Raw genomic sequence first — 15,952 nt, 5'->3', positions numbered from 1 at the left:
AATAGCAGAGTCTCTGAGGATGATGAGGGGTATCAAATATGAACACCACGGGGTGTACGTGATCCTGTTCGTGACGCCAAAAATGCGATGCCCTGGCCCCTGGGGGCCACTTCCGCAGTGCTGCTGTTATGAGCGGGCAATGACCGGGGCAGCTGCAGGGGTTATTCTTGTCACGGTATAGGCCTGAGGGCAGCACAGCTGTAGGGCCGGTCTGTGGAATCTGCGGGTGATGATGGGCATGCGATTCTTCGCTGCACCTAGTCAGGGCACCAGTTAGTGGACACCAATGCCAGGGTTCAGTAACAGCGGTTTTATTATAGATGAAGTAACTAGTAGCAACAGTTCTGTCCGGATGTAACCAGGTATATAGCAGGCTTTGACAAATAAAGCAGGAGTGGTGCTGCATAGGCTGTGAGAATACGTGCCGGATGATGGGAGTAGGAGTATAAGAGAAATAGCGCTGCTGGGTGGATTAGCTTGAGAATAATACTTGCTGTGAATCCTTGTAGCGATGAGGAGAGATAACAGAATGACACCCAGATGAGAGAGAAGAAACTCCGGACACTTGAGCAGGCAGATACAGCCGAAGACTTGAATATAGCAGAGCACCTGATCCACACTTCTAGTGGTGAAGTGGGAGCTGCAGAGAAGAAGCCCAACTCCTCTGAGGCAGGAGAGGGACGACACACATCCTCCTTGCTTGGAAGCAGGGGGAAGACTCTCTTGTTAGGAGGAAGTGGGAGGTCACATGGTTGCTCCTGGCCAGAGCTAATCGGCCATTGGAGGAACCATGGTTACAGGTCACGTGATCAACAGCCTTGCATACCACTGTACAATGTAATAATACACAGGAATACATGAGAATACACATGAGAATGCACATTACCAGAGAATACTAGGGGAAAACCAGCAGCAGTTGCAGTGCAAACACTTACCAGAACAGGCATTGACACAGCAAGAGAAATGGCCATAATAGGAGTAGTAGTCTGCATGTTCTGGGACACTGCAATTGCTTGCTCCCTCTCGTCGACCCGTGTAATAGGGGCTTTAGGGTGCGTTCACACCTACAGGATCCGCAGCAGATCTGCAGCAGATCCGCAGCAGATCCGCAGCAGATTTGATCGTGCAGATTTGATGCTGTGTTCAGTTATTTAAATGAAATCCGCTTTGGATCCGCAGCAGAAAATACGCTGCGGATCCGGTAAGTGTGAACATACCCTTAAACAGGACAATTGAGAGTTAATGGCTAATGTAGCCTACAATCAAAAACCCATCCAGGATGTCGTGTCTCACTGTGGTGCAGTCACAATGTCTCACCATTCAATAACACCATGAGCGACCAAAGTCGCTGTCTACCCCTAAGCAAACAGGCACTCACCGTCTCCGCTCAGTGCAACGGTGCCAGCATTCTGTTGCCACATTACCCGTCAGTAGTAAATCCAGGACCACACAGTCCCAGGCCACTTGTGTGAGTGATCACTGGCTCAGGAAAATGGAGGTGGCTTTTGGTCACCAAACTAAATCTTAACCTGAAGGAAAGCCTGTCGCTCCTCTTTTTAAGGGATATGTTTTAGGCAATTTTGGCTAGAAGATGTTTATACACTGAAAAATATGGCGGTAAAGTTAATCAGCTTATCCATGATTAGAAAAAAAAAACAGCTACTTTCTTGGTAAAACTGGGCCACCCCTGTCCTCAGGGAGTGGGTGGTATTACAATTTAGCTCTATTCACTTAAAGTAGAACTGAGTTTCAAAACTCGTACATAAACTTTCTGGAGGAAAGTGACCAAGTGATTAACCCCTTTTAATGGACATGTGAACAAGTTTTACTGTTATGTTCGATAGAATGCAATTACTGCCTATTTTTGAGCTGTTAAATGGCTCAAAAAGGGTAAAAATTGTGTGTGAACATTGCCTAAAATGTTTCTTATAATTATTGTCCTACACACCATCAGCCTTTATGGTTATAAGCTAGTTTGTAGTGGTTATTTATGGTCTGACTCAAGTGCTAGGCCTCAGAGAGCTGTTGCCCCTAGCAACCAGTCAGATTTTAGCTTTCAATTTCCACTGCAGGAAGGAGCTGGGCCCTGGTTACTAGGGGCGACAAGACCGGATGTCTCTATAGGCCTCATGTATAAACCTGTCCCTCATGTGTGCATTGACTTCTCTCTGCCAGGGAGCCATATTTATGGGATATAAGCTCCTCTATGTCCATCTTCTCAGACCCCTCCATTACAGCAGTCACCAATATCTAGGAATAGAGATACTTGAAAATATTTACGCCGTGAATGCCCTCAAAAGGGACTATCGGTAAGTATTACAAAAAATTGAGTACCTCGAAATTCTACAGTATTAGGCTATGTTCACACTACGTAAGAGACCGGCCGTTCCGTGACCTGGCTGGATGACCTTTCCGGCCGCAGAGCTCTGATGTGGGCGCATCAGCACACGCCCGCATCAGAACTTCCCATAGCGCACAGTGAAGCGAGCGGCTGGAGCCGCTCGCTTTACTGTGTGAACTGACAGGTCTTTCTGCGGCCGGAATTCACTGAACTTCGGCCGCAGAAAACTGACATGTTAGTTATTTGCGGCCCCATATGGGATCCCAGCCGGAGCGTATACGATGTGTATACACTCTGGCCGGGATCCCATTGAAAGTAAGGCATTGTTCCAACACACCAAAAGTACGGCCGTTGTTGCCATCGGCAACAGCGGTCGTACTTTTACGTAGTGTGAACATAGCGTTAATCTTGCATGAAAAAGTTCAATTAAACAGATATATCACACCTAGACGTGTGGCTGCCATGATAGATCATTGTAACTGGGTTATATTTACAGGCAAAAGATTTGTTGCAGACATTTACTGTGATTAAAAAACCTTTCCAAATTCAGCGAGGTCGGAATGGCCACTAATATCTGAAAAACAGTGCGATATCTATTAAAGAATTGTATATATATAACGCTAATGTGCATACAGATGTAGCCAGGCTTAACCCTTAGAGGACCGGGCCAATTTCAATTTTTGCGTTTTCGTTTTTCCCTCCTTGTGCTTAAAAGGCCATAGCACTTGCATGTATTCACCTAGAGACCCACATGAGCCCTTATTTTTTGCACAACTAATTGTACTTTACAATGACAGGCTGAATTTCTGCATAATGTACACTGCGAAACCAGAAATAATTTAATGTGTAGTGAAATTGAAAAAAAACAACGCATTTCTTTTATTTGGGGGTATATGCTTTTACGCTTTTCGCCCTGGGGTAAAACTGTCATGTTATATATGTTCCTCAAGTCGTTACGATTACAATGATATGTAACATGTAATATGTTTTATATTATGTCATGGCTTGTAAAAATTTAAAAATTTTTAAAATTTGTTAAAGCGACTCTGTACCCACAATCTGACCCCAAAAACCGCTTGTACCTTCGGCTTTTAATCCAAGATCTGTCCTGTGGTCCGTTTGGCAGGTGATGCAGTGAATGTCATAAAAAATAAATTTTAAAATTGCAGCTCCGTGCCCTACGGGCGTATCTGTTCCCTAACTTTGCACCACCCCCTCCGTCCCTCCTCCCCACCCTCCTCATCATTAGGAATGCTCCAGGCAGATTGCTTCCTATTCCCCACCTGTGTTACCACAGCACATGGGCTGGATCACTAATGCTGCGTTTACACAGACAGATTTATCTGACAGATTTTGGAAGCCAAAGCCAGGAATGGATTTGAAAAGAGGATAGATCCCAGTCTTTTCCTTTATGACCTGTTCCCTGTTTATAGTCTGTTCCTGGTTTGGGCTTCAAAGATCTGTCAGATAAATCTGTCTGTGTAAACACACCATAAGACACCTGTGTAATGTTCAAACAGAAGTAAATGTTCCAGTGGCATTCCTAAGGGCTCGTTCACACAGAGCAAAAGCAGCTGAATTTCTGCGCTGAAATTTCAGCCGTTAAAATAGGTGCAGAGCTAATTTCCATTGTGTTGAATGGAAATTCTGCTCTGCAGTTCACACGGTGGAATTTCCGCACTGAACTAATCCGCTTTCCGCTAGAAGAATGAACATGTTCATTCTTCCGCTAGCGGAAGCCTATACAAACCAATGGGGCTCTGATTTTCTGTTTCAGCGCGGAATACAAGCGTAATACAAGCGGAAATTACGCGCTGAATCAGCGCGGAAATGGGGGAGAAAGGGGGGAGGAGGATTCTAGTATATATTCTGGTATAGTCTAGTTTACTCACCAAATACTCGCTGAATTTCAGCGCTGAATGCATGCGGATTCAGCGCGGATTCCTCAAGTATTCCGCGCTGAATTTGTCAAGAGCTGATTACGAGCTGAACACTTTCCTAGCGGAATACACAGGGATTCTGCTTATATTCTGCTCGGAATTCAGCGTCAGTTGATTTCAGGCGGAAATATTTCCTCGCGTAATCCGCCCCTTTTGCTCTGTGTGAACGTAGCCTAATTAATGATGAAGAGGGTGAGGAGGAGAGACGGAGGGGGTGGAGCAAAGTTAGGGCACAGATACGCCCGTAGGGCATGGGGCTGCAATTTTAAAATTATTTTTTTATGACAATAACTGCATCACCTGCCAAACGGACCGCAGGACAGATCTTGGATTAAAAGCAGCTATCCGAAGGTACAAGTGGTTTGGGGGGGACAGATTGTGGGTACAGAGTCGCTTTAACAAATATATGTTTCTTAAAATCGGTCCATTCCCAGGCTTATAGCGCTTTTATTCTTTGGTCTATGGGGCTGTGTGAGGTGTCATTTTTTGCGCCATGTTGTTTACTTTCTATTGGTACCTTGATTGCGCATATGCGACTTTTTGATCGCTTTTTATTACAATTTTTCTGGATTTGATGCAACCAAAAATGCGCAACTTTGCCCTTGGGGATTTTTTTTGGGCGCTTGCGCCATTTACCGTGCGAGATCATGAATGAAATAAACGAATAGTTCAGGAGATTACGCACGCAGCAATATCGAAGATGTTTATTTATTTTTATTTATAACATTTGAAAAGGGGGTGATTCAAACTTTTATCAGGGGAGGGGGCTTTTTTTTATTAATAACAACACTTTTTTTTTTTTTTTTTTTTTTTTTTTTTACACCTATACTAGAAGCCCCCCTGGAGTACTTCTAGTATAAGCATACTGATCTCTCATTGAGATCTATGCAGTATAGATATTACTTAATTACGGTGCAATAACACTTAATCACGGCGATCGGAGCGTGCCCGCTAATAGCCGTGGTCCAGAGCTAAATGCGGCACCTGGGACCGGGGCGGTTCAGAGCGGGGGCGCACCCAGGGTCGTCTCGGGGTTAAAGGGGAAGTCAGGGCAAAATAATTTTAAGATATGTTATTGCCCAACAAAAGTTATGACAATTACTAAAAGACACTTATTTGGGGAAATGAACCTATAGTGAATTTTCTCTGCACTTATTACAGCATGGCGTGTTCACTTCTATGTAGAGTTGGTGATATCTACGTCACATAAACTGCCAACTCCTGCTGCTCCACGTCTGTCCCACCGCTCTGCCTCTGCCATAAACTCCATTCTATGCACAGGCAGATTCCGCCATCCACCCAAAGAATGAACAGGTTCATTCTTTGGGCAGACAGCGGAATCCACCCGACCATAGAATGGACTCTATGACATGGGCAGAGATGTGCACGGCTATGAGCGGGGGCGAGCAACGGAATCCGTGGCGGGTGATCTGCCTGGATTCCTCAGTGTACACATGCCCTTCATCTGGAAGTAAAAGGGGTTATCCAGTGCTACAAAAACATGGCCACTTTCTTTCAGAGACAGCACCACTCTTGTCTCCAGGTCAGGTGTGGTTTGCAATTAAGTTCCATTCAGTTCAATGAAACTGAGCAGCAAAACCCCGCCCGAGCTGGAGACAAGAGTGGGGCTGTCTCTGGAAGAAAGTGGCCATGTTTTTAATAGCACTGGATAACCCCTTTAAGGTCTCCATGAATTTTAACAGGTAATGAGACTGTAATACGTATACTTTAATAGTAATTAGTAGCGCATCAGATTTCACTGTGAAACTCGCAGCGTGAAATCTGCTGCAATATGTGTAAGTCATGGGACTTAAGTTGCTGTACATATATCTCTAGCCTAGATGTGCACAACCGTCTCGAGTTGTCAGCTGGTTGGAGCCTCATTTCTTTCGGCTGTTCATACAAGTAGGTGAAATGTCTAAATTTACTATCGTGCCCTGTGCTAAATATGAACAGCAGCGGAATATTGTTGCTATGCGTACCGCACCCAAACATTTTACCCTTTTTTACCCGCTTTTTCTTTTTTGCGTGAAATTCTAGTTTTGGCCACATGATGGCAGCATTGTTTCACAAACCATTGTCCAGATTCCACCAGTTACTGTGATATTCTTTACTTTTACTATCATTATTCTATTTTGCCGACAATCAGATGAGTTGTGGGCCGTATTCTCAAAAATGGCTCATAGACGTAGGAGAGTGTATCCTAGATAGCACACATTCATATAACAGGGGCGGTCAACCCAGCACATTATTAGTGTTAGATTTATACTATTTATTACGTATTATAAGAAGAGACATAAGACCCCGGTTCTTTTTGCTGGGGGAGTCTGAGCATTTGTACTCATCAGCCATAACATTAAAACCATCTGTCACCACCACCTTTATCTCTTTGTCTGGAACAATGTCTGCAGTGTGGCTCCCGCGGCGTTATCAGCTGCCATTAGGGGGTCCGGCTGCCATGACGGGGGGACTTGGTGTGTACAATGGTTAGCTAGGTAGTACATGTCACAGTAACATCCACATGATGCCAGGACACACGGTCTCCAGCAGAACATTACCCATCACACCTCCGCCGCCATGTTGTCTTCTTCCCATAGTGCATACAGTTGTCTTGTGTTTTTTGTTGCCATTTTTCAGTTCTTCAGGTTAAATCCTTGACTTACATGATCAAAGTATCACATGACTTGTTATCAGACTAAAGGGGTAATGTTTCTCCTTGAGGAGAGCGCCATAGGCGTGCCTTACAGGCCAAGCAATGCTCCACTGGGAGCACAAATATGCAGAGTATGGAGAACTCTTCCTTTTGCGTATTTCATTGTCATGAGATGATCAACGTTCTTCACTTCTCCCGTTTACATTATACCCTGCCTGTTATCTTAGTGTAGATTATAATACAGAGACAGTATAAAGCTCTGCTACTGAAGTATACGGCCACAGGTAAATCACAAAATTTAAAAAACAGCTCAGCTCTGCTACATGTGGAAGTATTGGGAATAGCCCAGAGAGTGACAGCTGTCAGCAGCTCTTACTTCCCATTGCTATAAGACGTGGGGCACCACATATGCTCCACATTACGTCCAGGCCGCAGACCTCGGTAATGGTGACAAGTTCCCGCTTAGTAAAGAATGTGGAACTGAGAGACAAAAATGCAGCGATGGATGGAAGTGTTCACCCAGTGCGCCGGAGTCATGAACTCAAGTCTGTGCATGAAATTCTCACAGTTCAGGATTCTTACACTTCCTGTTCTGGAACTTGCTTCAGATTTGGTTGTTATCACTGGGTGAGGGGGGTTGGGTGATGATAGAGCAGCGGGAAAGCCTCCACTGTGGACTGAGACCCCCGTCTACCACCCCCAGAGTCTTCTAGAATATTTAAAGTATAACTTTCATTAAAAAAAAAAATAAATAAATAAAAAAAAAAAAAAAAAAAAAAAAAAATATATATATATATATTAATATATATATATATATATATATTTATTATTATTATTATTATTATTATATTTGTTTTTTATTTTTTTATTTTTTTTTATAAAGCCCCATGGTTGGTTGTGACCCTCCCAAGTGGTGACAGGGGGATATTAGTGCTGTCACTGCTGTTATCGAGCCCACTTTATGGTGCACAGCTATTTCTCTGGGTAGGACCAGAGCGGGGCTGTTTGTCAGCAGTACTCACACCTGGACTTTCTTCCCCTTACTCTTCTGGCCAATCACAGGATTGTACATGCACCACTTGGCTATGCCATGACATAGAACAGACTGGCACTGTGCTAGGGGACATGGCACAGTACTATAGATGTTATTTGGAGAGAAAGAAGGAGTTTCTGATCCACTTGCTTGGTGTTGTTGTATGTGAACAGAAGCTAAAGCTAAAGAGAAGTGGAGGAGAAATTGCACTGCTGCTCTATGAAGAAGTGGAAGCACAAAGGACAGCTGCTCTGAGCTTTATAGGTGGCGAGAGAAGAAAGAAGCCTTGATTTACATTTGAGGAACAAAGTGGATCATCTTTACCAGGCAGACACTGACTCAACTTGCATGGAAAATAGCCCAGGCTTTCTCAGCCCCCACTATGACCCCACCCCCACACAGAGGACATGCTAAGCTCTTCCAACTTCCTGTATTCTGTCCTGATTTAGCTGTTACTAGACACAGACTGAGCCTAACAATAGGCAGTCAATAGCAAGTTACAGGGAAGGGAGACATCTAGTGGTCAAGACTTTAGAAATCTTTGTTTATTTTTTAGGAAAATAAAATGATTTTAAAATATGTAAGAAAGGTGTTTGAGAGGACAGTGATCAGGTCACCCCCATGCCGGGACCCTGGTGTCTTAACATAGGTTCACATGCTGTGATTTTCACATGTTCTTTGTCAACTCCTTTCCTGTGAATAGTGATATATAGCAGTGAGCCAGGAAGAGAAGCGCACAACCATGTTTTCCCCAGCTTTATCTATCGATTGGCTACGATTCTGATGGAACAAAAAATTCTGACTCATAAAAAGTTTTTTTGACAGTAACACTTTAAGACTGCTGTAAACCCTTTCAGTTGCTAAGGGGCCACAAGAGAGATGGTTGCATTCCTTTGTTATACTACACCAGGGGTACTCAACAACTTTTAGTGAAGGTCCACTTACCGGGGTCTATTGTCAGATGAAGGTCCAAGCTGAACATCAGTAGGAAACGTGTTTTGTTACTTTTCCAAACGTTGTTGAACTATTTACATACAGAATTAATGCTTATTAGTGGAAAAACTGTCTTTTTTTTTTCTCTCACCAGCCCCTATATAGCCCCCCTGTGCGCACCCCCAGTAGTATATACCCTTCCTGTGCGCACCCCCAGTAGTATATAGCTCCCCTGTGCGCACCCCCCAGTAGTATATAGCCCCCTATGCACTCCCCCAGTAGTGTATATAGTCCCCCATGCGCTCCCCCAGTAGTATATAGCGCCCCTGTGAGCTCCTTCAGTAGTATATAGTACCCCTGTGAGCTCCCCCCAGTAGTATATAGCCCCCTGTGCACTCCCCCCGGTAGTATATAGACCCTCTGTGCGCTCCCTCCTTGTAGTATACAGCCCCCAGTAGTATATACCCCCCCTGTGCTCTCCCCCCAGTAGTATATAGCTCCCCCAGTAGTATATAGCCTACCCTGTGAGCTCCCCCCTAGTAGTATATAGCGCCCCTGTGCGCTCCTTCAGTAGTATATAGTCCCCCTGTGAGCTCCCCCCAGTAGTATATAGCCCCCTGTGCACTCCCCCCGGTAGTATATAGACCCTCTGTGCGCTCCCTCCGTGTAGTATACAGCCCCCAGTAGTATATAGCCCCCCTGTGCTCTCCCCCCAGTAGTATATAGCCTACCCTGTGAGCTCCCCCCTAGTAGTATATAGCCCCCCCCGTGCGCTCTTCCAGTAGTATATAGCCCCCCTCTGCGCTCCCCCAGTAGTATATAGCTCTCCTGTGCGCTCTCCCCCTCCCATATAGTGTACCTTAAAAAAACAAACACTTATACCCACCTGGGTCCGGGCATCTCCTCTTCTCTTCGCTCTTGTGGCCGCACTGCAGCAGTCACAAGAGGCTGCTCTCCCATTGTCCTGGCGCCAGCGCTCCAGTGACGTCACTGGATTGCCGAAACCAGAGACAGGACAGAGCGGCCTCTTGTGACCACTGCAGCCACAAGAGTGACTGACAGGGAAGGGGCCAATGGCTCTCCGTCAGTGCTGCTGCAGGGTAACTATGAGTTCTCTTTACGAGCGTTTATAGTTACTGTGCAGAGCGTAGCACAGTATACAGGTATACTGAGCTGCAGCAGGGGTCCGGACAGCTGACCTCCGCGGTCCGCCAGTTGAGGACCCCAGCACTACACCTATCCCAGTTTGTGTGTGGTAGTGCAGCTCAGTTCCATTCAAGTGACTGGAGCAGAGTTGTAATACCACACAACCTGAGGACAGGGGTGGCGCTGTTTCTTCAAGAAAGGAAAGGGGCCCTATAGTAACTTCTGCTCCATCTAAGTTAGCACTGGGAAATGTCACTTCCATGATTTCTTAGTGTGGGATTTAGAGACTGATATTAGTACTGGACAGATTAGGGGTTGCTACTCTATATGCTGGCGCTACATACACCAGAGATACTCAGGTATTGTTTGGTGACTTGTGTATTTGGTGACGGTTCCCCCCACTCTGTGGCCCTCCAGCTGTCACGGCATGATGGTACGTGTAGTTTTGGAACAGCTGTGTAAAGGAATCCGCAGCCAACCTTTAGTCTCCAGCTGTTACAAAACTACAACTCCTAGAATGCTGGGAGTTGTAGTTGACCTTAGCCGGAGAGCCACAGGTTACATTTCTGACAGGCACAGTATTCAGCTGGTCAGTGAAAGGGTTAATCTCTGTGCGGTTTCAAGGTCTGGTCTAATTGAGTTTTGCTGTCTGTAGTCGCTGGGTCTGCGCCGCCTGCGCCCTCCTATTAATATTAATGGCTGCATCTAAGTGCTCTGCATTATAATGCTCAGTCCCTATGTCAGACCAAGACATTATGACAATGTAATTAAAGGGGGATTCCACCAAATCTCACCCTCCCACATGTCATGGAGATGTATCAGATGTGACTTCAGTGAGCGCTCAGATCCCTACAGATTCCCCGGACAATGGCGGGGCAGCACTCTGGAGATGGGAGTCTGAGGCAGCCCTAATGGAGGTCACAGCTGTCTGCTAAGTACTGATGGCGCCACCTTGTGACCTCAGCACCACCAATGTCCTCATCTGACAGCAGCGTTATGTGGAGTTCCTCCTTAGTGGGGTCGTGTGCAACATGCTGAAGACAAGTGGATCACAAGGTATCCCCCTTCTGAGACCCCCAGCGCCAGGGCCGGATTAAGGTTGTTGGAGGCCCTGGGCAAAAATTTTGTTGGGGGCCCCCCATTTTATATATAAAATTTTATATATATCCCATACAGCGATCTATACAGGTGGCTACTTACTGTAGCGGACTTAGCACCCACCCCTCCTCACTCCTGGCTGTGTGGCTCAGCATCCTCCTCTGTTTTGCATGTGATGGTCACTAGAGGCTGCAGTGCAGAGGAAGATGCCAGGCCCTAGAGACAGGACGGGGAAGGGTGTATTCCCACTCGGGGTGTGTTCCCACTTTGTGTTTATGTTAATAATGTATAATGCGAGAACACAGCACTTTAGTACTTTCTGTGCTCTCTTGCCCCCTGTGTTAGCCCCCACAGCAGCATACGCAGATGTGAATCGCTGAAGGAACCTGGACTTGCAAGTCTAAGTCCCATCTGCAGTTCCCAACCATGTACACTACCTGAAGCAGTAAGGAGCAACCAGAAAGTACTTAAAGGCTGTGTAGAATATATAGCGGATATGGTACATGTGAACGTACCCTAAGGATTAAAATACACAGCTGTGTGCAGCCCATGATATGGAATATACAGTATAGCCTGTGTGCAACATATGACATACATAGGATATATACCATACACTGCACACAGGCTATATCTCATACACTGCTCTTAGGCTATATATCATACGCTGCACACAGGCTATATCTCATACACTGCTCTCAGGCTATATATCATATGCTGCACACAGGCTATATACCATATACTGCACACAGGCTATATATCATATGCTGCACACAGGCTATATACCATACACTGCTCACAGGCTATATATCATATGCTGCACACAGGCTATATACCATATACTGCACACAGGCTATATATCATATGCTGCACACAGGCTATATACCATACACTGCACACAGGCTATATATCATATGCTGCACACAGGCTATATCTCATACACTGCTCACAGGCTATATATCATATGCTGCACACAGACTATATACAGTATATACCATATGCTTCACACAGACTATATATCATCCACTGCTCTCAGGCTATATACCATATGCTGCACACAGACTATATACAGTATATACCATATGCTGCACACAGACTATATACAGTATATACCATATGCTGCACACAGGCTATATATCATATACTGCACACCGACTATATACAGTATATACCATATGCTGCACACAGGCTATATACAGTATATACCATATGCTGCACACAGGCTATATATCATATGCTGCACACAGGCTATATACAGTATATATCATATGCTGCACACCGGCTATATACACTATATACCATATGCTGCACACAGGCTATATACACTATATACCATATGCTGCACACAGGCTATATACACTATATACCATATGCTGCACACAGGCTATATACACTATATACCATATGCTGCACACAGGCTATATATCATCCACTGCTCTCAGGCTATATACCATATGCTGCACACAGACTATATCTCATACACTGCTCTCAGGCTATATATCATATGCTGCACACAGACTATATACAGTATATACCATATGCTGCACACAGACTATATACAGTATATACCATATGCTGCACACAGACTATATATCATCCACTGCTCTCAGGCTATATACCATATGCTGCACACAGACTATATCTCATACACTGCTCTCAGGCTATATATCATATGCTGCACACAGACTATATACAGTATATATCATATGCTGCACACAGACTATATACAGTATATACCATATGCTGCACACAGACTATATACAGTATATACCATATGCTGCACACAGACTATATACAGTATATACCATATGCTGCACACAGACTATATACAGTATATACCATATGCTGCACACAGGCTATATACAGTATATACCATATGCTGCACACAGGCTATATACAGTATATACCATATGCTGCACACAGCCTATATACAGTATATACCATATGCTGCACACAGGCTATATACAGTATATACCATATGCTGCACACTGACTACAGATATATTATCTTATGCAGTTTTGCCACAATTTAATTCCGTGACTCACAGGTGACGTCTTCTTTAATTTAAGTTGTCACTTTCCTTTTCCTCTCCATCTGGCCTGGACCTCCAGGATGATTTCTTGCAGCTACAATTCTTCTCTTCACAACCTGCAAGACAAAAATCTCAGGCTCCGCACATTTCCTTCAATTTCCTTCCCTTTTTTCTTAATGAGTGTGTGGGTTGTCCCCTGTATGTAGCATCCTCTGCTGTGCCCCCATATAGTAATAATGTCCCCTGTGCCCACATATAGTAATAATATCTCCTGTTGTGCCTCCGTATAGTAATAAAGTCCTCATGTTGTGCCCACCTATAGTAATATTGCCCCCTGCTGTGCCATCATATAGTAATAATGTCCAGCCCTGCTGTGCCCCCTGCTCTGTGCCCCCATAGTATATACCCCCTGCTCTTATGTGCCTCCATAGTATATGGCCCATGCTGATATGTGTCCCCATACATAGTATATACCCCTGTTCTGATATGTGTCTCTATACATAGTATATACCCCCTGCTCAAATGTGCCCCCATAGCATATGCCTCCTGCTCTGATGTGTCCCCATACATAGTATATACCCCTGCTCGGATATGTGTCCCCATACATAATATATACCCCCTGCTGTAATGTCCTCCATAGTATATACCCCTGCTGTAATGTCCCCCATAGTATATACCCCTGCTGTAATGTCCCTTATAGTATATACCCCTGCTGTAATGTCCCCTATAGTATATATATCCCTGCTGTAATGTCCCCCATAGTATATACCCCTGCTGTAATGTCCCTTATAGTATATACCCCTGCTGTAATGTCCCCTATAGTATATATATCCCTGCTGTAATGTCCCCCATAGTATATACCCCTGCTCTAATGTCCCCATAGTATATACCCCTGCTGTAATGTCCTCCATAGTATATATACCCCTGCTGTAATGTCCTCCATAGTATATACCCCTGCTGTAATGTCCTCCATAGTATATTTACCCCTGCTGTAATGTCCTCCATAGTATATACCCCTGCTGTAATGTCCTCCATAGTATATACACCTGCTGTAATGTCCTCCATAGTATATATACCCCATGCACTCATACTCACCTGATCTGGGCGGGGGATGGGTCTTCTCTCTTCGCTCCTGGTTCCTTCAGCCTGGCAGCCGCTGTGACAGATCGTCCAGCAGGCTCTGTGACGTCACTTCCCTGCTGCAGCTGGAGAGATCAGGTTTCCTACCACTTGAGGTCCCTTGGCACGCTGTCCTCTCCTCAGTGAGGTCAGAGGGGAGGAGGAGGGAGGGGGGGTCGCAGCAGGAGAGTGTTGTCCGGGACCTTCCAGGAAGCCTCTATCAGGCGGAAGTCTGAGGAGCCTGCCGGGGCGGGAGATGTGTCAACACACAGTTAACCCTACACCTTCCTGGACAGCAGGTATTGCAGTGCTGTCCGGGTGGTGTTTTGTGCGGGAATAGCTCTGGAACTCCACTTCCGGATTTCGGCTGGTGGGGGCCCCCTAGTGGTGGAGGCCCAGGGGCACGTTCCCCTGGTGCCCCCCCCCCCCCCCCTTTAATCCGGCCCTGCCCAGCGCTACAACTTTTAAAGGAACTTAGCAGAGTGTTCAGTCACCCTGCAGCACCCCCACAGGGGAAGTGCGGTAGAACACAATTACTATTACAGGGTTATATAGGTTTTAAAAAAGAGACATCTACTCTTTTACAAAAAACAGCGCCACATCTGTCCTCAGGTTGTGTCTGGTCTTACGATTAAGCTGCATTCACTGAACTGGAACTAAACTGTAAAACCCACACTCAAACTGAGGACAGGAGAGATGTTGTTTCTGGAAGAAAGCGGCCATGCTTTTCTAAGCCTTGGATGAATCCTGGACAGAGCCTCCTCCCCTAACTGAGAATCCCCTTGTATAAATAGCAGCTGTATCAATGCCCTTTGCAAACTGGGACTTTAGACTGTCAAACAATACTGGGAGCCCAGAGTACAAGGATAGGATCCCGGATAAAGATGAGCGAACCTGGAGCATGCTGGAGTCCATCCGAACTCGAACTTTCGGCATTTGATTAGCAGTGGCTGCTGAACCTGGATAAAGCCCTAAGGCTATGTGGAAAACATGGATATAGTCATTGGCTGTCTCCATGTTTTCCAGACAACCTTAGAGCTTTATCCAAGTTCAGCAGCCCCAGCTAATCAAATGCCGAACGTTCGGGTTCAGATGGACTCGAACCCGAACCCGGTTCGTTCATCTCTAATCCCGGTCATGTGAGGAACTTCCAGAGAACTCTATAGCCCTGCAGCCTGGATAGGTATGTACTCCTCTATGCATATCGTCAGCATCGGCCGTGCACCGCTATTATACGTAGCAGTGCGTGGTCAGAACCTATATCAACGATCAGCCAATGACAACGATCATCGGCTGATCGTTTTCTTTATTACACGAAACGATAATCGGCCGGATAGGGCCGATTTGGCTGATTATCTCTAGCTGCATCTGCTCACTTCAGTGGCTAGACTAGACTGAACTCCTGTCCCTGACAGGGGTCCTGGCATAAGCCAGGCCCTGGCTTAGGTTATACACCTGATACAGGAATGACTGACAGGTTATACAACAGTCCCTGCAGAAGTTAAGCCAGGCCCTGGCTTAACTTTTGCAGGGACTGTTGTATAACCTGTCAGTCATTCCTGTATCAGGTGTATAACCTGTCAGTCATTCTTATATAATATATTGCCCTTATGTCAATTATTATATCATATAATAACTGTCAATTATTCCTATATGATAA

General features: G+C 45.3%; 1 protein-coding gene across 1 annotated transcript in view; it reads left to right on the top strand.

Moving 5' to 3' along the window:
- The first annotated feature begins 2,109 nt into the window (after positions 1-2,109).
- LOC138802626 (beta-1,4-galactosyltransferase galt-1-like) overlaps positions 2,110-15,952 on the top strand; it is a 73,615-nt gene continuing 59,772 nt past the window's right edge. The window contains exon 1 of the mRNA XM_069986133.1: positions 2,110-2,309. The gene's annotated coding sequence lies outside the window, so the exon portion shown is untranslated. The remainder of the gene's footprint in view (positions 2,310-15,952) is intronic.

This window comes from Dendropsophus ebraccatus, chromosome 10 (assembly GCF_027789765.1).
Source record: "Dendropsophus ebraccatus isolate aDenEbr1 chromosome 10, aDenEbr1.pat, whole genome shotgun sequence".
In the NCBI taxonomy this organism is placed as follows: domain Eukaryota; kingdom Metazoa; phylum Chordata; class Amphibia; order Anura; family Hylidae; genus Dendropsophus; species Dendropsophus ebraccatus.
Note: the sequence above shows the minus strand (reverse complement) of the source record. Positions and strands in the feature narration are given on the sequence as shown.